Genomic DNA, 25,758 nt, shown 5'->3' with positions numbered 1-25,758 from the left:
AATCAAGAAATCTAATAACAACAGATGTTGGAGGGGATGTGGCCAAAAGGGAACCCTACTGCATTGGTGGCAATGTAAACTTGTTCAACCACTTTGGAAAGCAATATGGAGGTTCCTCAAAAGACTCCACATAGAGCTCCCCTATGACCCAGCAATCCCACTTTTGGGCATTTACCCAATCACAAGCAAGGCTATACTAAAGCTACCAGCACAAGTATGTTTATTGCAGCATCATTTACCATAGCTGAGCTATGGAACCAACCCAGATGCCCCTCAGTAGATGAATGGATCAAGAAAATGTGATATATATGCATATATATATACATATGTGAATTCTATGCTTCCATCAGAAAGAATGATACCACCCCATTTGTTAGGAAATGGAAAGACTTGGAAAAAAATATATTAAGTGAAGTAAGCCAGGCCCAAAAAAATAGGTCCCATGGTTTCCCTTATTTGCAATATCTAGTATATATCTAGGACAAGCAGAAATGGTCAAAAGCTATGTACATATTGAAGGGTCCCACACATCCATCCCAGGGGACCATGTAGAGGCAAGCAGGCACAGGAGAAAGATTATTATAAGGTTTATTAGAGGAGCCACATTTCCCCCAAGAGGGAGCACATGGCACCCTTCACTATCCAGGTAGCAGCAGAGTCTGGGGGTAGGAAGTGAGGTGGATGGGAGTTCAGGTGGATCTGGGTGGAGAGAGGAAGGGTCCAGCTGTAGGGCAGGAACTCCAGGCATGGAGCTCCACCCAGACCTGAGGACCAAAGGTGAACATAATACTAACATCCCTGGCTCTGTTGTTTAATAAAAATAGGGAGTACCAGGCTAGGGGAGGTATAGGCAGGGGTTCTTTCTTCTGGAGCTTTTCCTGCTGTAAAGGGGCAAATTAGTCAGGAGTCCCAGTTTCATTGCTTGACAGTGGTTGGTAAAGGTCCTCCTTTTTCTATGACAATAGTTATCTAAAATGTAAGACACAATTAATAAAAGGCAACAGATTGTTGTTAGCACACCAAGAGAGGAATATGCCATGGAGAGATTGATTTCCAGAAGGGGTTATCAAAGATCTGAAGTTGTCTTTACTGTCTCAGACTGGAGACATAACATGATACCTGACTCCTGGCATTCAGGAGGAGAGGGAGTAAGACTTTTCCTGCTTTAGGATCACAGTAACCTGAGGAGGGGGTAGCAGAAATATTTAAACGTACCAGAGACAACGGGTGTCTTGGGCTCTTTTGGCTACTTCCTGCTAGCCTGAGGGCATCAAGGAATCACTGGAGCTGGGGTCTTAAGGATCTGAGTCTGTGCTGGGCAAGGCAGGGCAGTGTAACTGATGTCTCCAATTGCCTGTGGGAACAGGATGGCCTTGACAGGATGTACCTGGGTGGGGGAAACTTTTGGGAAGATCAGGCAAAAAGCTTACAAGGTGACAAGGTCAGTTAGCATGAATGAAAAGCCAGAAAAGTTCCATTTAGAGTATATGCCCAGTTGGGCCCCATTACAGGGAAGGAGGAATAACTGGACTCAGGGCAGGAAGGAAGGAATGAAGGAAGGAAGAGGGTGTCTAGGGTCTTTTTGGGCAACTGGGTAGGGGAGAGCATAATGGGCAGGTTGGGAGTACCAGTCAGAAGCTACTATAAATACAACTAGCAGGTAACCATGGCAAGACTGTTAACTTTCTGTCCAGTTAGAAGGTAGACAAGTATGGACATTAGGTGGGCAAGCAACTATTTCTCTTGATCTCCCATCTCTGATTACTTTTGAAAGGGTAAACATAAAGTGACTCTAGTTAGGATATCATCTGCTCTTACTCTGCCCCATGGTTTTCTATTGTCAGGAATGACTTTGTCCTGACAGGTATGTCAGTGTCCATTGCTGGGATAGCTTGTCCCAGTTGGCATTTACGGTTTGGACTCAAGGCCTGGGCACTGTCCCTGAGTACTTTTGCTCGAGGCTAATGCTCTACCACAATGCCACTTTTAGCCTTCAGCTGGATACTTAGAGGTAAGTCTGGAGCCATACCTCCAGCCTGGCTCTGTGCTGATTAGCTGGGAGATGGAGTTTTAGAGGGATTCTTTGTGCCAAGGATGGCTTTGAACTGTGTCAAAAGGAGTCTTTGTTACAAAATCCTTTTTTATTTCCAATTAAAGCAACAAGGAGATCAATGAGATAGAGGTTCCCTATAACTTGTTAACAATTGACTAACAATTACTTGTCAGAGTTTTTTTTTTTTTTTTAATAAAACCCAGTAGATGTTTTTAACCTGTGACTGATTGGCACTCTAAGTACTGTCCACTGCCACTGGGAAGCCTGTTTAAAGTGGCTTATATACAGCATTTAACCTTTAACAAATGTACAGACATTTTCTTGGACTACAGCAGCATAGCCTGTTTAACACCCTGGTTTATAAAAGCATTTTCTGGCTGGCTGAGGAACCTGATTTCTAGTGGCCCCAACAATGCCTACCTGTGTAGGCCTTTAGACAGATCTCAATAGGGACATAATCTCAGCTCTACAGCTTTATTAAAATAGATTAATTTATGTGGTTGGTGCCAGATCAAAAATTACTGCCAATTAGGACTTTAAGTAGATACAGGGGGTTTGGGATTTAAATATTTTTACATTTTACAAACTTAGCTTTTACTGCCTACAATCACAGATGCTGGCAAGTTTTGCCCAGTTAGACCAACATGGGCGTTAGGCATGTTTACAAACTATCTTTCCATGACCTCCTGGCTTTGATCAATTTTTGGAAGGCCAAGCTCAAGAAACTCAGGATCTGACACCATTTTTGGTAGGGTCCCCGGAGTGCTTTTTTCCATGCTGGGATTAATGCACCTTTGGCATTTTCCTTCGTCAGTCGCTGGGCTTGAACTCAGGGTTTGAGTGCTGTCCCTCAGCTCTCCAACTCTCTCAGCCACTGTGAGCTCCAAAGCAACTCTGCTTTTGAGCACTCTGCTGGCAGATTAGAGATGACAATCTCACAGGGACCTTTCTCCGCCTGGGCTGGCTTTGAACTGCAGTTTTCAGATCAACGAGCTTTTACAAACAGCCACTTTTACTTCAATTAAAAGCAACAAAGATGGACATTGGAAGTAGTTTCATAAGCATGGTCTTAACTGGAACTTACTAAGTTACATTTGACAAACTTCCTGTCTTTTACTGTGGGTCTGTTGGAAACTGTTACAGAAATCTATAAGGGCAAACTGGAATAATCCTAATTTATCTTTTTTACCTTGAAATAAACTTTTAGGAGAATTTTATCTTTTAAACTTTTTTTTTGGTCTGGGAGGCCAGCCGCTCCCCACAACTGGCCACTTTTTTTTCCCTGTAGTCTGAGTTACCTTTAGGAAATTAGCAGTTTTTCTTAATGTACTAGCTCTGTAGCATCTCTTTTCCTTTAGAAATACATACAATGGTAAAATAGCATAGAAGTCAACTTATATCCTTTGCTCATACACCCCTTATGGTCTAACTTGTGGGGATTAGCATTATTATTATTGTTTATCCCAAATCAGCAGGATTTTGGTCATGTGTGATGGATCAAGGCCATCAAGGTCTGGGTAAGGTTGTGGCATCTCCTAGCGTGTATGTACTGTCACACCTCCTGTTGTTTATCTGCAAACTTCTATATGTATTGGTTAAAGACCTGATTTACACTGGCTTTTGCAGGCTGGTGCCACTGGTTTAGGCAGCTGTGACAACTTTGTTTTGTTTCCTGGGCATTTCTCATTCACAGGAGCACACTGCATCTTGAGTTACTCTAGTCCCTTGATTTTAAAGGGAGTTGATCAGTGAACAGGGGAGAAAACAAAGAATGAAGCCCTTAGCCTTAGTTTACTAGTCATGGTCAGAGGTACAATATTTAACTCTTCTCATAAATGGACATAAGGAATGATATAAATCACAGCCAACTTAATTACCAATTTTACCTTGCAAAGGAAATCATCTTTTCTAACTCCTTTCCCAGGGCCTTTTAAAACTCCCTGTTTTATCTTTGGCTTATAGTCAGATCACAAAGCTTTGAAACAATTTAGATTAAATCACAGCTTACTAAGCAGAATAATGGTTAACCTTGAAACCATAACCATTTTCATATAGGCAAATAGACAGACAGACAAGACAGACATGTTTGTGCACAGGTTATAGAGCGCACTGAGATTTTAAAATTGGCCTTTTACAGTTTTGGAATTTTAGCGGTATTACTTTGCCTAATTATGATGGAACCACGTGGTCAGTTTAAAATACAAAATTTTGCCAACAACAAGAAACTTTTGGTGAACAGGAGACAAGACACAAACAGACACATGTCATAGCATAATGGCACTGCCGGTCAGGGGGAGGGGGGAGGATCACAGAATCAAGTTGAGTCAGCATGAAACAGCAGCTGAATTACCACATGCTCAATGCTAGAGAGAAGATTTAACAGAATTTAATAATCTCCATACTTACCAAGAACCAAAAACCTTTTATCTAAAGTGTTTTTTTTTAATTAATAATTTTTTTTACATTTTTGGTAATATCCAAACTTGTTGACCTTTTTTGAGGGAGTTTAAACTTAAACTCATCCATTTTTTTATCTCAACACGTATAAACAAGCTATGCTGAGTTACATTCTTCCAGGGCTTTACCAAGGCATTTAGCATATCAAATACTTATATGGAAGAGTGCTGGGTGGGGATTCCCCGGGGCTCAAATTTGACCAACTTTGACCTACCTTGTACTCAACTCTGGTTTGGTCACATTTGTTTGCTTATCAATTGACCTTTGAATACCTTTAGTTGAAAGAAGGGAGAGGGAGAAGGAGAGAGGGAGAGAGAGACAGAGAGAGACAGACAGAGAGACCAAAAGCCAACCCCTGCCAGTGAGAAACATCATCATGTTTTCTCCACAGGGGCCCTTGGCCATGGTAGGCCCTAGTGGGTGAATTCTGGGCACTTGGACAAGATTTCAGTCAGACAGCAGGGGTGTGGCTCAGTTAGCCCACAAAGGCCCAGGTAGCCTTACAGATAGAAATACAGAAATTGGAAACCCAGAACTCTGTACTGGTCACTGACCTGGGGGGTAGGACTTAATTAGCAGTGTTGGGTGGGCAGCAGGTAGAGCGTTCCCTCAGGAGAAAGTTACCTTGGTGGTCCTCTGGCAGCAGAAGTGGAGGGTCTCAGAATAGGTCCCGAGGCAGCTGGTCATACCCCCATCTGAAGTGGAGGGAGGAGCAAATCCACCAGGGAGCCTATCCCTGTAAGAGCCACCACAAATGAAGGGTCCCACACATCCATCCCAGGGGACCACGCAGAGGCAGGCAGGCAAAGGAGAAAGATTATTATAAGGTTTACTTATTAGAGGAGCCACATTTCCCACAAGAGGGAGAACATGGCACCTGTCCAGGGAGCAGGAAAGTCTGGAGGGACAAAGTGAGGTAGATAGGATTTCAGGTGGGTCTGGGGGGAGAGAGGGAGGGGCCAGCTGTTTGGTGGTAACTCCAGGGATGGGAGGGGCCCAGGTCTGGGTGGAGCTGAGGACCAAATGTGAGAATAATACTAACACATATGACAGTATAAGATGATGCTAAGCGAAATGAACCCCAAGATAGGGACACAAGATGTTTTATCTTTCTTGCTGTTCTTTTTAATGTACTTTATAATGTACTATGTGATTTTTTGTTTCTCTCTTTTATGTTCTTCCCCCATGGTATAACCCCTGTTTTCACTGTATTTGATTCCAGTGCCCCAAATCTTGTATATACATTTTTCTAATATGTGGAGGGGAAGGGAAATAACAAAATGATGAAACAAGAATACAAGTTGACCCATTATAATAATGAGATGTACAAGATACTATGTTGAAAAATGAACTTTTCAACTTCAGGATAAGGAGGGAAGAGTTGGGAAGGTGAGGAGGGAAGGGATGGTAGGGGAAAAACAAAGGAGAAGGTAACAATGCTCGATAGGAAATGTACTCATTATCTTACTCATGTAACTCTAACCCCTCTGTACAGTATCTTTACAATAAAAAATGTATACAAAAAAGAATTATAAAAAATTTAAAAAGAAAAGACTTCTGCTGGCTTAATCAATGATAAAGACAAGAGTGATAGTTACAGGACTAATGAAGTAGCCTAAGGAAAAAATGATAGTGGTATAGAATGAGGTATAATTATTAGAGGTAGTTGGATTCTACATGTGAGTTTTGTTATGTTGTGTTGTATTTTTGCTTGGTTTGGTTTTTGGTTACTGGGGTTGGAACCCAGATCCTTGCACAAACTAGGTATGTTCTCTATCATTGAGCAGCATTCTCAGCCCTTCTATTTTGTAGTGTCTCATTTCAAGACAGGGTCTTACCATGTAGCACAGGATGATTTCAAACTCATCATCCTCTTGGCTCCCAGTGCTAGGATTACAAGAGTACATTACCACTCCCAGATAGTGCATGTAGTTTGAAAGGAAAATGTTATCCGAGGCCCAATGGTCATGAATAGAGGAAAAGCCATCCCTAGGAATAGGGAGATTGTGAATATAGGGTTTTTATTTTACTACACCAAAGGTTGTTGTATAACTGGCTAGGATTTTTTTTTTGCTAGAATTTAAGGGTATAGAGCAAAGGAGATTTACAAATCCCATTTAGCACTTTATTCATTGGTGTACAGCCTTGTTCTCACTTCTTGCATCTCTGAACATCATCCTACACTGATGCAAAGTTAGGCATCTAATCTCATGAAGATTAGATATCTAATAAACATCCTCCCCTATCTGTAGAAGAAAGAAGGTAACAGATTTTTGCTAGGGTAGTAGAAAAGTACTATGACCAATACCAGTGACGACCTGCAAAGTTAGACCCTGCCTGCCCTGCCTGCAGCTATAAGGATCCAAGACTAAGGCTCTTGCCCCTTAGGTTTCCTTCTTGTCCATACAACTTATTATTTGCCTAGGTATCTAGTACATCTAATGGAACTGTGCTAAACAATCGTGTCTTGCCAGGAGTTTCTCAAGGTGCCTATTATATGCAGAGCACATGAACTACTCATACCATCAACTTCATGCTGAGACAGAGACAGAATGTATGCTTGACAGGAGAAAAAAACATCATTTTAACAACTAAAAAATAATGTGTAGGTGGACAATAGTGGTCACTGAGCCCTGATGACAGGAGAATGGGATGGGGCCTAGCTTAATGAATTGTCAGATTAAGAGTTGTTATGTGTAACAGAGCCTGTGACCATATCTCGAAAATGAGATACAGTGGCATAGACAAAACACTTGAACAATACAGAAGCTAATTGAATTTTGTTTTGGTGAGTCAGAAGGCATTTGAGGTCTTGTAGAGTCTCCGGCTTTTGTTGTGATGAACATTAGCTTATGGGGACACAGAACTGCAGGGAAAGTTTCATTCAGTTTTATTTTGGCAGATGCTTTTTTCGATAGCAGGCACTGAGCTAGCCAACTAACAGCAAGGGCACAAAAAAGAGAAGTAGATTGTAATCTTGCACTTCAGAAAGCTCACCATTTAACCAAGTACACAGAAAAGGTCTGGTTTAGCTATGCCTAGAACAATGTCAGGGATTTAAAGTTTCCAAGTTAGGGTAGGATATCTCTAGGTGAAATTTCTATAGGCACTTTAGATGAGAGATCCGGTATGGACAAAGGCCACAGATGTAGGAAACAATGGGATATATTGAGGGAGCATATTGACTCACCAACTACACATTTGTTCCCAAGAGTAGGGTATGGTAGACATAGGAAAATGAGACTAAAATAGTCTGGGCTCAGTAAGGGACTGGCAAGAATGGACATTTTAAAAGCATCAGCTCTCAGTACCCCCATCATGCTGGGCTAAGGACTTGGACAGGGCAGGAGTGAATTATGTAAAGATTATAAGCAGGTAAATGACTAGGCTTTAAAAAAAGATCTCTGAAAGCTTCATGTGGATATAAAAAGGAGAGACTTAAAAGCAGAAAAAAAAATCTGGTGACAGACTATTGCAGTTTTCTAAGGAAGCAATGGCTGGGTGCTCATTCTCATACCTAATTTTTCTAAACCATTGGTACTAGGTTTCGTCTGTATATTCCCAACCTTTTCCATTCTGCTTTGTATCCTTAAAAGCTGACCTCTATGGATCACATCCCCCAGGCTTCCTTGCTCTCTATTTTCTAGTTGTTTTCACTCTAGAAGACACATCAACCAGGGGTTGGAGAATAAGAAAAGAAAGTAAACATCAAAATCCATTCTGTCCCACTGTAGTTCTACAGTTACTACATTATCCTTTCAACAGCTGTAGGTGTTGTTGAGCAGCTCCCTTCTGCAATTAACAACCATTTTTTTGCCTTGTTCCTTCAGGCCTACAGCTGGTAAACTGGATGTTTCCCCATCACTTTTCATTCCATGACTCACATATCTAGCCACAGCTCTGATTAGATTCTTTACAAAATTTCCAACATTCCTTCTTGCCTCCTGCCAGCTCTTTGGTATACATTCATTATCTTTTGGACTTGTAACTTCATTATTAATAATCCTCTCAGATATGCACAGCATAGTAGTGATTATAAACCACTTTCAGATTCCCTATCTGCATTTATTTGTACACAAAAGCCTAGATGATTCATCAAAATGTGAATAAGATCAGATTACTTTCCTGCTCAAACACCCCTCAATAGCCCCATTACATTTATGTGTGTGCGCATGTTAGTACTGGGGCTTGAACTCAGAGCCTAGGCACTATCCCTTAGTAATTTTGCTCAATGCTGGAGCAGTACCACTTGAGCCACAGCTCCACTTCTGGCTGTGGTTACTTGGAGAAAGTCTCATGTGCTTTCCTGAGATCTCAGCCTCTTGAGTAGGTAGGATTACAGTCATGAACCACTAGAGCTTGGCAATATTCCCATTACACTCACACTCAATCTTAAAATATTGTCAGCCTCCAGAAGACTGCTGTAGTTCCCCATACTTCTGTGGTTACATCTCCTTCTGCTCAATGTGCTATATACCATTGAAATCCACTACTCAAGGACCATCATAAACACATTTGTTGACATGAATGTATTTATTTCTATAACTTATAAGGAAATAGGCACAGTAAAAGAAAGATGGGCCATAGTATATTTAAGGCGGAAGTTAATCATAGGATATCTTGGCAAGATTACTCGTATTAGCAAATTCAGTGGTTTGCTAAAATAGTGATCTTCATTTTAGGACATGTGTGAGTATGCAAATCGAGACTCAGTTTGTAGTCTTCTGAGCAACATACAAGCACGAATAAGCTTGTGTCAAGAGTTTCACCTTCCATACTGAGTGATGATGGTTTGATATGTTATCTGTGTAGTCAGTCACAGCACAGTTTTGCAAGGTGTGGTTCCTGTATCACATCTTTTTTATAGTCCTATTTAATTAATTTATTTTTGGTCACACTTCCAAGGTGGGATAACGGGATAGAATTCAAATCTTTTGATATCTACTATGATTTCTACTTCATTACAGCCTATTGTCTCCCCATCTTGTATTTTCTTTTTTAAATTTTATTTTATTTTATTGTAAAGGTGATGTACAGAGGGGTTACAGTTACATAAGTAAGATAATGAGTATATTTCTTGTCTAACAGTGTTACTTCCTCCCTCATTTTCTCCCACTTTCCCTCCCAACCCCTGACTCCTTTCCCTCCCAAGCTGTAAAGCTGTATCGGTTCTTAAGCTTTGTTAGCCTCTGTTCCTGTTCTTTTAATAAACTAAGTATATATTTGCTTTTGCTTAGAGTGCTTTTGACCTAAATCTTCCCGTGTTTCTTCCATTTTGACTGATCAGTTATCTGGTTCAAATGCTACCTCCCTAGAAATTCTTTCCCTAACTATCCTAAATAAAAGACCAACTACTCTTCTTCCATTCCTCTCCTCCCTATTCCTTTATTCTAACATATTTATAAGGTACTCTTACTCTTTAAAAAATATATTTTAATTACTTTTAAGTAGTTGTACAAAGAACTTCACTCAACAAAACAGTTTATGAATACAATGAACTTACCACTATACAACATAAAATATACATACATATATAATATATAATCATGAATATCTTTTATATATAAGATGTATCATACATATACATTCTATATATGACAAATTATATACCCCATTATACAGAAGAGAAAATTGAGGCTCAATTTGTGGAAATCACTCACTTTTCCCCCATAACATAACAGTGATATTAACAATCAACTCCCAAGTTAAAGAATCCTTGACACGGGGCTGGGAAGGTGGCTCAGTGGTAGAGCGCTTGCCTTGCATGCATGAGGCCCTGGGTTCGATTCCTCAGCACCACATAAGCAAAAAAAAGCCAGAAGTGGCACTGTGGCTCAAGTGGTAAAACGCTAGCCTTGAGCTGAAGAGCTGAGGGACAACGCCCAGGCCCAGAGTTCAGGGCCCACAACAGGACCCCCCCCAAAACAAAGAACCCTTGACACGATACTACATTGTTTATTTGACTAAATCTGGGGAGATACTGGGCAGAAATAACTGAACAGGATGCATTATGATTCTGATAGCTTATGGGAAGAAGGTTGGCAAGGCCATTTAATTAGATATGTAACACTACTTATTAAGTACCCCGACCAATCATTGTAATAAGAGGTACAAATACAACTGTAACTCCTTTGTGAATCACCTTAATAATAACAATAAAAAATAAAAACCCTGTTTTAAAAAAAGACTATCAAATAATAGCTTACTTAATTCATATAATCCTCAGAAACATTCAAGAAAAAAAATAGGACTTTTACATCCTCATTTTACAAGTGACATACTGAATCACAGAGAAGTTAGGTGAATTGCCTAAATCACACAGCTATTAAGTGATAGAGATACTATCTTAGGCAATCCAACTCCAGAGTCTATATTCTGGACTCTTTCACTACTGATAGAAGAAGATAAGCTCTACTGCTTAAAAAATAGTTACTTGGGAAGTAGAGATAGAGAGGGTCAAAAATCAAAGTTAAAGTCTACCAATGCAAAAAGTTGTTGAAATCGCATGAGAACCACCAAGTTGAATATAGTGGTGTTTATCTGTGATCCTAGCTACTTAGAAGCATAGGTAAAATGATAGAGGTCTGAGGCCAGCCCCAGGTAGAAACTTAAGATCCTACATTAAATAAAAATGAAAGCAGAAATGGCTCAGGTCAGAGCTTAAATAATAAAACACATGTCTAGCAAGTTTAAGGCCCTGCTGTCAGTCCTAGAACTGCCAAAAAGAGAGGGGGGAAAAAAAGAAAACATGGGAACATAGCCTCTAGAGATCCTGCAGTAGCATAGCTGTAACTTAAGAACTATACATCCATCTTATAGAGACCTTGATTCTCTGCCACTCACCTATGTGTATAAGGATTCAAACAAGTCCTTTCTCCACTCCTAATCTTTGCTTTACTGTGATAAAAATAATATTTAAACTTAAAATCAATGTCCTCCTTCCTTCTACCAGACAGAGAGTAGAAGGCTAGACTTCTCCCAAAGGGAGAAGTATACACTTGAAATGAAGAGAGGAGAAGAGGTGGAAAAAGACAAGTTAGAGAGTAGGAGAGAAATAAAGATGGATAGATAGAAAGATCAACACCTTTGGAGCTTTAAAGTTTTCTTTTCTTGTGTGTGTGGGGGGGGCGGCGTGGGTGCATGTGCATGTATGGTACCAGGGCTTGAACTCACAGCCTCATGTTTTCATTCAGCTTTGTAGCTCGTGGCTGGTGCTGTAGCATTTGAGCAATACCTCTAGTCCAGCACTTTGCTAGTTAATTTGAAATAGAGTCTTGAAGGCTTTGCTGCCTGGGTTGGCTTCCATCCTCAACTCTCTAGGTCTCAGTCTCCTGTGTTTTGAGGATTATAGACCTGATCACTGGCAACAAGCAACTCTAAGGATGTGAAAGTGTGAAAAGGCCTGGCAGAACACCTGATCTTGCTTTGATCCTTCTTCTAAGGCCCCTTCCACATTTCAGATTTTCTTGGCCAGTGAGTCATTTGGTACTCTTAAATAGTTGCACTGTGAACAATGTTCAAGCCCATTTATCCTAGAGGAAATTATTGCAAAGATGACTCCTACTCTTGTTCCATCAAAATTTATTTATGCTATTCATTAGTAAAATTCATTTGAGAAATTCATCTATGTTAAGAAGACCTCATTCAGAGCCTTAAACAAAGTACTTCTTTAATAAATGTTTGTTGAGTGAGCAAATATGGGAAAAATCAAAAAGATCATAAAAGAAATGAGAACATTGAGCCTATGAATACAGGAGGAGGACACAGAATAAGTGAGAAACACAACAACATACAACAAAGGGGCCCATCAGCTGCAGTGGACATAGATGAACATGAACTAAGCAACCCAAAAACAGCGATGGGAAGGGAAGAATGAGAGGGAAAGAGGGAATAGCTTACACTAAGCAAAAGGAAAGAAATGTAAATATCACCTGATATGGAAGAAATAATTTGTACTGTCAAAGCTCATAGAATTCACGAACTGTATACACCATGCTTTATAATGACAATGTGCCTTGTGAAGGTTAAAATGTGTTTGTGAATTTAACTAAGTATCACTATTCCACAATACTGTGAAATTTATGTAATCACCTAATCTCATTTTTTTTTAATGTCAGAGAAGGGATGGGGTAGGAGCCATGGGCGACGATATTGTCAGACATCTTGTACTCATATACTGTTTTGCAGAATGGGAACTTCTTTGTACAACTACTTAAAGATAGTAATATAAAAAAGAAAAGAAAGTGCAAATGACTTGGTAATGCATACATCCCTTTCCTTAGAGAACAAAGAATAAAATCCAGGGCTCTTGAATCTCAATACTGTGCTCTTCTCACTATGATTCAAAGTTGGGGAAAGGTGAAAGGTCTATGTTTGTGTCAAGTTTATACTATATTCCTATCTTACCTTGACACCTAAATTTCATAAAGAATGTGGTCAATGTGGTGAATGAGTATTTCTGAGAAAAGTAACAATATTGGGGAACTTTCCTTCCGGTCTTCTTTGGAACAGGCATCAAGCTTGGTATTTATTCTGGACCCTCCCTGAAACTCCATTTCCCTTCTTATACAGTGAAGAGCTTGAACTAGATAATCTCTAAGGCTCCTTCCAACTCAGATATTCTAACACTTTATGGATCACATCACAAGTGGCTTTCAACCTGAGGAAACAATTGTAGTACAACTGATCATCTTTCAGAAACCATAGAGGATGGGAGATGTGCCAAAAGTTTGAAGCTGAGCAAATGTGTCTCTTCTCCAAAGAGGGAAAATGATAATACCAGAAGCTAAAGCCCAGTGAGCTTATGGCAATTGCCTGCAAACTTCCAAAACAGATTATTAAACAGATGGTTGTGAGTACTTGGAAAAGCAATGATCATTAGAGATTCGAATGGTTTCTCTTTCGAATGGTTTCACTAAGAACAAACCATGCCAAAATAATTCCATTTTCTTTGTTGATAGGGTTCCTACATTGGTAAGTTAAAAAAATGATGAAGACGTTTGGGCCGCTGAATTTCACGAGAGTATTACACAAAGTTTGTTGCAGCAAACCACTGGATAAATAAATATCAAGCTGACTGTGTACCAGCCCAGCAGAGTTGAGCCTTATTCTTGCTGAAAAAATCAAAGGGTATAATCCTAGCCATCAGGAGGCTGAAATCTGAGAAACCTGATTTGTTGCCAGGCCAGCCAGATAAACCCAAAAGACTCTTTAATTAACCAGCTAGGAGATGAGCGTAGAGCTGTGGCTCAAGTGCTAGAGCAATAGCCTTGAGCAAAAAAAGCTATGAGAGAGTTTGAGGTCATGAGTTCAAGCCTCAGTACACATTCTTACTCTCTCTCTCTCTCTCTCTCTCAAACACACACACAAAATCAAACACACAAGTGCAAGTACAAGATGTACAAAACATGCAAAAAGGCCTTGGGAATTTAGTTGGCTGCAAAGCATGCTGTGAGCCAAATGTAACATAGACTAATGACATCTTATACATAGAATAGTGCTGTCATCATTGATGGTAATACCTTGTATCTCCTTTGTACCTCTCAGACCATTCTTGGAGTTGAGATAAGTTGCTTGTTGATAGGTATATAAATTAGAGTGGAGAAGGTATTCCAAACTTTAGCTTGGCCCTGGTTAACTAAAGAGAGAAGAGGGATTTTTTTAATGTCAGATGAATCTCTATGAGAAGTACTTCAAAATCATTCTTACAGCTCTATATATCACAGTATTGCAATGTACAGCGTCTTCTACAGTAAAGGCTTGAAAGAAACTTGTTGAGTGAATGAGCAAACAAAATGCTCATGCTCAACACAAAGGAAACCTTCATAGCAATTGAGAGGGAGCAATGAGTAGTGGCATGTGAGGTGGTGAGTTTATCCTTACCCCAGGTGTGTAAGGTAAGGCTGCTTATGCCATTGCCACAGCACTGCAGAGGAGATGTGAATATTAGATGCACATTGGTCTTTGAGGCACCATTCTTTTTATTTATTTTTGTACATTTTTATTGTAAAAATGTTATACAGAGGGGTTACAGTTACATGAGCAAGATAATGAGTACAGTTCCTATTAAGCATTGTTGCCTCCTCCTTTGTTTCCCCCTACCATCCCTTCCCTCCCCACCTCCACAGCTACTCCCCCTCCCCGCACTGAAGTTGTAAAATTCACTTTCAGCATTCCTTAAAAATAGATCTAGGAGATCTGGGCACCACTGGCTCATTCCTGTAACCTTAGCTACTTAGGAGTACGAAATCTGAGGATTGCAATTTGAAGCCAATCTAAGCAAGAAAGACTATAAGAATCTTATCTTTTTTCAAAGTTTTTTATTGTGAAAATACTGTACAAAAAAAGAAAATACTATACAGAGGGTTTATAGTGACATGAGCAAGGTAATGCGTACATTTCTTTCTTTCTCTCTTTCTTTTTTTCTTCCTTTCTCTCTTTCATCCTTTCTTTCTTTCTTTCTTTTGTCAGTTGTAGGGCTTGAACTCGGAGATTGGGCGCTATCCCTCAGCTCTTCAGCTCAAGGTGAGTGTTCTACTGCTTGAGCCACAGCACCACTTCCAGTTTTCTAGTGGTTTATTGGAGATAAGAGTCTCTCAGACTTCCCTGCCTGGACTGGCTTTGAACATTGATCCTCGTATCTCAGCCTCCTGAGTAGCTAGGATTACAAGTGTGAGCCATCAGCATCTGGCATGAGTACATTTCTTATCCAGCCTTGTTGCCTCCTCTTATCTCCAATTAAATACCCAAACAAAAAAAGAAGCCAGAAGTGGAGCTCTGGATCAACTGGTAGAGCACTTATCTTGAGCAAAAGAAGCTTAGGGTCAACACCCAATCCTTGAGTACAAGGTACAAAACAAAATGGAGAGACATCAGTTGGTAGTGGCTCATGCTTATAATCCTACCTATTCCAAAGGCTGAGATATCTGAGGATCACAGTTCAAAGGCTGCTAGGGCATGAAAGACCATGAGATTCTTATGACTAATTAACCATCAAAAAGCCAGAAGTATAGCTGTAGCTCCTGTCATACACCACTCGCCTAGAGCAAAAAAGCAGAGGATCAGTACTCAGGCCTTGAGTTCAAGCTCCAGCACTGACAGAAAAAAAAATTAATGAGTTTAATTTTTATATGTTTTTATTGTAAAATTACTGTACAGAGGGGTTACAGTTACATGAGCAAGGTCATGAGAACATTTCCTAATTTTTAACCATTTTTCCACACTTTGTTTTATTTTCTTTAAGTAATTTTACAAAGAGATTTCAATTCAACATGTCAGATTATGAGTACAATACATCTGAATTAATGTCACCTCTTCCATCATTCTCCCCCATCTCTCTCAAACCCACCCATTGACTCAATTTTACTAGTTCCATTTTCACATATATACATTGAATATTATGACTGTCATGGAGGTGGATGTGAGTCATCTATGAGGAGGAGGAGGGGGAGGCAAAGGGATCACAAACTTGAGATTAGCCTGGGGTACATCTGAGGCTTCTTTCAATTGGACTATTCTCCAAGTGCATGGATGTATGGGTTGTACTCACATCATTGAAAATCCCTACATATGTATCCAAACATTTTGCCAGTAATGATGACAAACCACCAGGGTAATAGGCTTCAGCCTTTCCACCAAATGGACATGTTTGGCATTGAAAGTCTTGTACATTTTCTCCTATAAGATTTTCTTTACCTGTTGTTCTGTTTGCCTCAGATGATTGCCTCCATGCCTCCTCCTACGCTTTCACTCTATTTCAGCAGCTAAAGCTCCTTAGAGGAGATTTACTGCAACATTTTCATTGCTCACTTACACACTAGTGCTCGGAAAGGTTTCATGACTCCCAAACCAGTGCTTTTTATCAGTACTACCATTAGATTAGATACTGTGGAATACAATCTCATCCAATGGACCACAGAAAAAGAAACACATGCAACTTAAGGATACAATCTCCAAGCTATGTCAAAAAGGAAGGAAAAATAGGAACAGTTTGTATAGTAGGAGTACTGTCTTTTATATTAAGCAAAAGGGAATATCCCTTTTGCTTAATATAAAAGACAGTGCTTGAACTCAGTTCTTAGACACTGTCCCTGTGCTTTTGTGTGTAAGGCTAGCATTCTATCACTTGAGCCACAGCTCCACTTCCAGCTTTTTTTTTGGTATTTAATTGGAGAGAAGAGTTTTACAGAAATTTTTGCACAAGCTGACTTCCAACTGTGATGTTCAGATCTCAGTACTTAGGATTACAGGTGTGAGCCACCAGTGCCTGACATATTTTGGATTTTTACTGTTTACCTTGTTACAGCTTTAGAATTTTAAACCATGTGAATATATCACCTATAACTTAAACTACCCATAAAATGTTAATGCAATGCTTATGTAAAATTCTACCTTCTATCTGAAATTTATGCTGATTCACAATGATTTGTGGTCTTTTCCTACATCTTCATGGAACTCCAAAGGACTTTACATTTATCCTTGGAGATATGACTGACATTTTCCATGTTTCTGTGGGGTTTGGGTTGTTGTTGTTGTTCCAGAACTAGGGCTTGAACTCATTACCTCACACTCCTGCTTGGCTTTTGGAGCAAAGCTGGACCTCTGCCACTTGAGCCACACTTCTATTTTTGTTTTTTGCTGGTTAATTGGAGATAAGACTTTCATACACTTTCCTACCTGAAGTGGCTTGAACCAGTATCTTCAGATTTAAGCCTCCTGAGGTAGTTAGAATTGCAGGTGTGAGCCACAGGTACCCAGCTAGGAATTTCATTCTTAAACAGTTTGTTGCCCTCCTCTCAGCACTGGAAGGGCCCAAAGCTGTGATTTGCATGTGGCAAAGACACATAAAATAATGATTCAACTGGCTTGTTTTTCTCAGGTCCAGAGGCATCACAAGCTGATGATCCTGGCCTCTCCTTCATGGAAGAAACAAAAGAGTGGCTAGACCTTCAGGGCTGAGAGAAATACAAAGGCTGCTCTTGTCACAGCATGCATTTTAATCATGAGCATCATGTTAGGCATCTGAGAGAAAATGTAATTCAGAAAGGAATGAGAGAGCAGGGTGTGTGTGCATATATGTGTGTACATGTATACGCTTACATTAGCATGTGAATTTAGCAGGTTGACACTGAAAACTTTTAACAAAAATAGTTTGCTTAATGCTCACACAACAAATGAAGGTTGCCAGGAAAGTGGATGTATTTAACAGCCTGTAACATAAGTAAGCTTAACTTAGCCATGAAAATTAGCATAAGCTTCAGTGTCCAAGGCCCCAGGGAAGGCAGCCGGCACCATTAGGGAAATAAGCGCTCTCCTTTCTCCTGCACTTAGTATTGGTGAAGAACTCTGGGTGTTTGCTACGTAAAGAACCTGGAGACCTTCCAGAATGTATGATGGAATAAGAGATCCATTGTAAGAGAGAATCAGGGTGAAGTTGGTGCAAATTGGAGGGGGTTTCAGAGAGTGAACGCCACTGAAGATGACATTTATGAGTCATTCTGCTCCTGCCACCTGCTAATCTTGAACTGAGCTGCAAAGCTGAGATAACCATATGATTCAGAATTGCTCTTTCGTGTGTGAAGCTTCAAAGTTACAAATCTTGTCACAAAGATGAGAGAAAAACAAGGACCCTATAAATCAACATGGAACAAACTTTCCTTTTTCCAACTCAGTGATTGGTTTCTGGCAATAAGGGAACACTCAACAGAACAGCCATTGAAGCAGCTCTGTAGTGGCAGATGTCAATGAAACCAGGCACCAGTCTCTCCCTCCTGTAGTTTTAGCTACATAGGAGGCTAAGATCTTCCAAGGTAACCTGGGAAAAAATTTTATGAGACTCTTATCTTCAATTAACTACCAAAAACTAAAATACAGATGTGGTTGAAGGGGTAGTATGCTAGCCTTTTGCACAAAGCTTAAGGAGAGTGTCCATGTCCTGTATTCAAGCCCCAAGTCTAGCATAGAAAAAAAAGATGTCAATAAAATTCTGAATGGCAGGTTTGCTACTGTGACTTGGTAACTGTAATTCCCCAGTAAATAAAAATACGCTATATATCTCCAGGCCTTTGCTTATGCTATGCTCTTATGTCTAGTAATGAAGGTGCCTCCTTCTTCCTTCTGATCTAGGTAGAAATGGGAGTAAATGACAGAAAGGAGACATGGATCAAGATGAACTTTGCTCACAAACTAACATGTTGAATTGAAACCACCTTATACGACTACATAAGCATAATAAAATGAAAGGTATTTGTGTCCAATACAACTGAATTACATGTGTAATTTAATAAAACAGTCTTCTTACTAAATGTAAAAAATAATCATAAAATGAACAAATAAATAAAACAATGGAAATTAAATATCCTTCATTCTAGGAAGCAACTGATTCTTCTCTCCAAAGAGTGTTACCAGCTTCTTGGATTTGCAAACATGTTAAATTCCCAGGGGAAAAAAATGGGTGAATCTACTTATTGGTACTGACCGCAGTATTCATTGAGGTGCATAATAAGAATAGGGCCAGTCTTCACCTTGGACAGGATAAATTTACACATAACTATAATAGAAGTTTGATAAGTGCCTGGAGAACGTTACAAAGAGTGTTAGAGCTTCTAAAACATGTTCTGACAGTAAATCCAAAAACCACAAAATACCACCCTGAACCATACATGGTCCCATTTACTGGAGTTAGGATGTCTGTAACAGATTTAAGGCTCAGAATCAGTGAATTCATTAAAGAAAAATTTACTAAGCCATGACAGGCACTGTTCTCTGCACTGGGAATATATCTGTGATCAACGAAAATACACTTGTACCTTACTCTAACAGAACTTACTTTCTGATGGAAAGAAAAAGATAACAAACAAGTAAACAACAGTAGGAGGCAGATTCTGCCAGAAGTGATACAAAATAATACAAGCAACATGAAATTTGGTAACATGATAAAGAGTAGACTGGTGGTCCAGAGCTATATCAAATAATGTCGAAGACTGAAGGTTTGTGCCCCATGCAAAATTCAAAGATTGAAGCTCTAATCCTGATGTGATGGCATTTGGAAACAGGGCATCTGGGAGATAATTAGGGTTAGATGAGATCAAGAGGAGAAAACCCTGTTTTGATGGACGTAGTGTCCTTCTAAGAAGAGATACCAGGGAGCTTGCTCTGGCTCTGTCCATGCACGTTCAGAGAAATAGTAATGGCAATATAGTCACCTACAAGTCAGGAAGTCTTCACCAAAAACAAATATTACAGGCACTGTGATCTTATACATCATAGCCTCTAGAACTAAGAGATATAAATTTCTATCATCACTTGATTTGTGATATTTTCTTAATGAAGACTAAGACAACCAATACAGATAAAAGGTATCTGTGCAGGTGGTATAACAGCTGACACCTGAAAGGTTCAGAAGAACAGTCATATGGCTGAATAAACAGATAATGCAAAGCCCAAGGACAGTAATGAGACTGCAGTTAGGTGAAGAGAGGTGGAAGATGAAGTTGTAAAGACTGATATAAACCAGATCATGCAGAGTCTTGTGAGCCATGAATATAAATTTCAAGAAAAACCATTGGAGTATTTCAAGCAGGCAGTCAACATGATCTAATCTAAAATTTAATATGACTTTCATTGCTATGAAATGGTGACAAGAAATATAAAAATTGAAAGAAAAAAGGTAGGAGGTTTTTGCAGTGTTAAATAGTGACAAATAATGATTAAAAGTTATAAATAATTGCCACAGTGCTGGAGATTAAGGCATGGCTGGATATAAATGTATTTTAGAAATGAACAAATTTGCCAAGCCCCGATGGCTCACACATACCTGTAATACCAGCTATTGAGGAGGCTGAGATCTAAGGATCACAGTTCAAAGCCAGCTTGGGCAAGAAAGTTTGTGAGCTTCTTATCTCCAATTAACCACTGGAAAGGCAGAAGTAGAGCTCTGGCTCAAATGGTAGAGCACCAGCCTTCAATGAAAAAGCTTTGTCCCTGAGTTCAAGCCACAAATTGGCACAAATAAAAGAAAAAAAAATGGATCCATCACCCATACCTCCTACATTTTTCTACGGTAAAGCAAAAGTAGAAAAAACTACTAGACATGTAGTCATCACTTGTTCTCAGAGTTAAATATTGGTTTTGGTCTCAAGATGAAAACCAAAAGGCAGTAGCCTTCCAGGAATAAAAACATGTGAGGAGTGATCTAAACATAAAACAAAAACAGTGGTTGATTGGCTTGTTTGCTAGTAATAACATTAGTATTTAGAACACTGAAGCATCAAGAAAGCTTTTGGCCTGGCATTCATGTAGGGGCAGATAACAACTACTGAGTGCAAAAAGACAATTCCAGTCAATTATGTTTTATGGTATATGTAATAAGCAGATCCTTACATTAGTTATTAGAAACAAGCTGAGAGAAGAAGGTTTAAGAAAATTAATGGCATTTCATATACTCCATCTCTAAAAGATGGAGATAAGGAGACAAAAAGGTTGGAAGTTGGGCTGAAGAAAGGTCAACTATGGCAAACACAAAGAATACATGCTCATTTGTCCACCTTTTTTCCCTAGAGGTTGTTCGAAAGCTTTTTAAGGCTTTGTGCCCTTAGAGATACTATATAATTCTTGCCAGAGAGACCTAAGGGAAAGAATGTTAGGGATTCTGGGAAATCTGTGTACTTCCTGATTTAAATAGTTACATGGATAAACACATCCCTTTCCTCCTATTTTTTTTTCAAATGGAGTTATGATAGCTAGAGCATCAGTAACAATTTTTGTGTCCATGAGCAAAATGCCAAAGATATGCCAATGATGTCAGTCCTGAAATCAATGAATGATTAGTAATCACTTCACATACCTTGCTGTGTGAGAAACACTCTTATTTATCTAAACTACTATAGTTGAGTTTCTCTTAATTGCAAGGCAAATGCAACCCTAACTAAAATCACTAGTTAGTGTGGGGTGGGAAACCACTGCAGGTCTACCATGCTACAGAAAATTCATAGAGAGCACACAATACTATAGATTAACAGATAAATGATAAGCTACAGATTATATGTGATGTTGAATCTCAGAAAACAGGAGCAGTAGATATTGTTGTAGTCAGGAAGAATCACTTTTGATCTAGCAATGTCTCACTCCTTTCTTCCAGGCCAAGATACCTCCCTAGGTTTCATCTACTTTGAAAGAAGTCATTCTCCCTTGCTCCATGAAACCAGGCATCTGACTTCTGCCTCACAATTGAATGGGAGCACAACAACAAAACAAATGGCAGACCCAGTATACTTTCTGTAGCAGAGAACTCTGGGGATGTGGTTGGTGTCCCTATTGGACTTGTTGAGAATCTTCTGGTAGGGCTTAATATCTTGTAGGCAAGCAACCCCAAAAAGAAACAAAAGAGAGATGTGGCAACTATCTTAAAATGTTCAGAGCCATCTTGGAGCTGGAATTCCTCAAATTTATCACTCTGCCTGAAACCAAATCAAATCATACGAACTAAATTTATTTGTGTGTGTGTGTGTGTGTGCATGCGTGCGTGTGTGTGTGTGTGTGTGTGTGTGTGTGTGTGTGTGTGTGTGTGTGCTTGTCCTGGGGCTTGAACTCAAGGCCTGAGCACTGTCACTTAGTTTTTTTGCACAAGACTAGGAGCCACACCTTCACTTCTGGCTTTTTGGTAGCAAATTGGAAATAAAAGTCTTATAAACTTTTCTGCCTGAACTAGTTTTAAATTGGGGCTCTCAGATCTCAGTCTCTTAAGTAGCTAGGATTATAGGCATGAACCACCAGTGTCCAGCCTGGACTGAACTTCTTTATGGTCAGCAATTTCAGCCCCACACAATCATCCTCAGAATTTCATACCACTCTTGCTTTATCTCAGCTCTTACTTTGATACTCCAGATACTCATCTCCTATTCTTGGGCTTGGCAAGAGAGCAATGAGAGGGGGATGAGGCAATAGGAAATAAGCAAACTTTTCATGTCACTGCCTTTCATTTTTAGGGTTCCTTTCCCTTAGGTGATTGCATCATGACAGCAAGCTTTATTTTTCTAAAGGGAAAATATTTCTGAGTCAGATCATGCTTTCAGCTGTTAAAACTCATTAATTCTAAACTGTGAATTAGTAATCCAAAAGCAGAGATCAGTGCCCTGAAGGAATAAGAATTCAGATGAGAAAAAAGGAAGAATACAGTTGAAACATGAGCATCACTCCAGGAGACCACCATCTAGGGGCACCATTAAAAGAAAAAAATATGAGAAGCTTGAGAGAGAGCAAGGAAAGTGACAAGAAATACTTGGTATTTGTCTTTATTTTACCTTTTGAAGGGTACTGCTCAGCCTTAAAGTCTGCTTCCTATGTTTATAGAATCCATCATTATAAGAACTTCACAAAGTAGGAAGACTTGGCTGATTGGGTGTTCTTATCCAGAATCTTAAGAATGAAATGATAGCAAAGAAACGGGAAACAATTTAGAATTCAAAATGACAAAAATAATGGTAGGCATTCAAGGCATCCTAAAGTGACCCTTTTCATTGATTCTTTGAGCTACCAGTATCCTGTCCATAAATTATCTTTCATCTCATGTTAACTACAAAAAGTTGCTATTGTTGGCAACCAAGAACATCAGCCAGAACAACAAAAGAGATAAAAGTTGATGAATCAAGCTTTATAAAACAACACCCTGGGGTTAAAAATGATTAAAGCTGGGGCTAGAAGTGGATTGACCCATTTGGATGGAGTTGTCACCTGGTGGGGAAATTTGCTTAGTGAACAGGAAGCAATTCAGACTTGCTTGGAATCTAGAAACATGTACTCAGAATCTAAGGGAATATGAAATAGGTTTATGGAGAGTTTTTTGTTTGTTTGTTACTTGTTTGTGACAGTATTGGAGCTTGAATTCCAGAACAGGACACTATCAGTTATCTTTTTTTTTAAAGGCTGGTGCTTTACCATTTGGCATGCACTTCCTCCATTTCCAGCTTTTCCCTAGTTAATTGGAGATAAAAGTATCTCAGATGTATATGCCTGAGCTGGCTTAAAACTGAGATTTTAATGTTCAGGACTCTGACACTCAAGTAGCTAAGATGACTGACCTAAACCACAAGCACCAGGCAGGTTTGTGGGACGTTTCACAACAGCCCAGTAAAGCAGTCTGACTACTGTTTTCAGTTGCGAGATTCCAAGGTAACCATGAGCTAAAGATGAAAAATAATTTTATTTTTGTAACATTTCAACAAAAATTATTTTAACCATAAAAATACTAAGTACAATTTGAGAGCTTGTTTGGAGGTTCTAGCAGGGGAGCGCAGCTACTCTTATGCCCTTGACCGAAGACCGGTCCTCTATCGGGGATGGTCGTCCTCTTCTACCAAGCGTGCAGCTTTGGGAGGGACGCACATGGAGCGGTGAGAGAGGAAGGGAACACCCTCCTAGCCAGCCAGCCTAGCCAGCCAGATCAGCCGAATCAACCCTGGCAATCAATGGGGTGACAGATGTCGCAGCCAGATCGCCCTCACATCCACTAAGTACAATTTGAAACTGCCTTAAACACTAACAATGTTTCCTTCTCCTAACAAATACAAGGTTAGTAGCTTTGATTCAGGAGCTTAATAATGTCAGGTCTCTAAATCAGTATTTTTACAATGGTTCTTCCTCTTAGGTCATAGGAGAGTTGTGGCAGCGCCAAGAAACAATTTCTTCCATACCGTATGGAAAGCAAGGAGGAAGAAGTCTATAATGGGGGTTTCCTTGCCAAGTTATCTCTTTTACTAAAGACAGGAATCTTTCCCTAATGTCTGCTAGATAATGTCCATTATTTCAGTAAAAATTCTTTTTAGAGCAGTTTTAGGTTCACAAGGTACAGAGCATTCCCAGGTATCTCTCATCCTCACACATGCACAGCCACTATTAATATTCCAGACACTCATGGTGCATTTGTTATAGTTAATGAGCTTGCAGTGGTACAATGTTATCTTCTAAAGTCCATAATTTTCATTAGGGTTCATTCTTTTATGTATTTTTTGCAATACTATCACTTCTAAGTCTTTTATTACCATATATTAAATGTACAAAGCGAGGGATTTTATTTTGATATTTCCATATATGTAAATAATATACTTTAATCATATTTATACCAGTATTTTCTCTTATTTCTCCTGCCTCCAACTTCTCTCTTTTTTAACCTTGCAAAATTCCTTAAGTGGGTTTTATTGTGATATTTTCATTCTTGCATACAATGTACTTAAATCACATTCTTGCACTCTCATCATCTTTCTTCTCCTTCCTACCTCCCACTGGTTTCCTCACCCCAAAATAATCATGCTTTAATGTTCACATCCTGGTTTTAGATCCAGATTGCAGACATGAGAGTAAACGTGTGGCATTTGTCTTTCTGAGCTTGGCTTATTCCATTTATCATGAGGATCCCCAGTTTCATTCTTCTTTATGACTGAATAGCACTCCTTTGTGTGGATAAACCACATTTCCTTTATCCATTCATCTGTCAGTTGGTATTTAGGTTGATTCCATAGCTAGATGGTTATTATGAATAATGCTGCAATAAACAAACATGAACATGCAGGTATCTCTATTGTATTCTGGCCTTATATTCCTTCAGATAAACATACAAGAGTGGTATAAAAGGATCATTTGATATTATATTTTTATGAACCTCTATAATGAAGAGTGTCTTCACTAATTTATATCCCCACCAAACCTACAAGGTGTTCAGAGCCATCAACCTCTTCAAATTCTGAGCTCCCCACTTCTCTAGTCTTCTCAGGGGGTCTAACTCAAAACATTTCCCTACATGAATACCTCTCTTGGCTGTGTCCCACTCAAGCACTTATGGTGGTTATGGGGAAGAGGTTCCTGAAATCCTGATTTATAATTTATTTCAGGAACCCAGAATAGCTCAATCTCAGATAATAGCCCCACCCCTCCCCCTTAACATGGTCCCCAGCCATAGCTCTCTGAGATATGAGTAGTGAAAAAATAGATTTATTCCCTAAGTACTGGCTTATCAGACATGAGGATTCAGTGTTGTACCATATTTCTGTACTATATATAAGATTTGGGAACTGTCAGATTGTTCTCTGGAAAGGATGGCCTGACTTACCTTGTGCTTGTGGCTTCAGTTTCACGCCTCTCCTGCTGGATCCAGGTTTTGTGCTGCATTCTTTTTCCTTCTGAATAAGGCTTTCCATTTGTCTAAGCCTTTTCAACTGTTCTTTCACCTGTGTTGTTGTTGTTGTTGTCACCGTCAT

At 39.4% G+C, this 25,758-nt stretch overlaps 1 pseudogene; it reads right to left on the bottom strand.

Moving 5' to 3' along the window:
* The window catches only part of LOC122100580, a 64,115-nt pseudogene extending 38,357 nt beyond the window's left edge, over nucleotides 1-25,758 (bottom strand).

Source organism: Dipodomys spectabilis, unplaced genomic scaffold (assembly GCF_019054845.1).
Source record: "Dipodomys spectabilis isolate Male_0828 unplaced genomic scaffold, ASM1905484v1 ptg000586l, whole genome shotgun sequence".
In the NCBI taxonomy this organism is placed as follows: domain Eukaryota; kingdom Metazoa; phylum Chordata; class Mammalia; order Rodentia; family Heteromyidae; genus Dipodomys; species Dipodomys spectabilis.
Note: the sequence above shows the minus strand (reverse complement) of the source record. Positions and strands in the feature narration are given on the sequence as shown.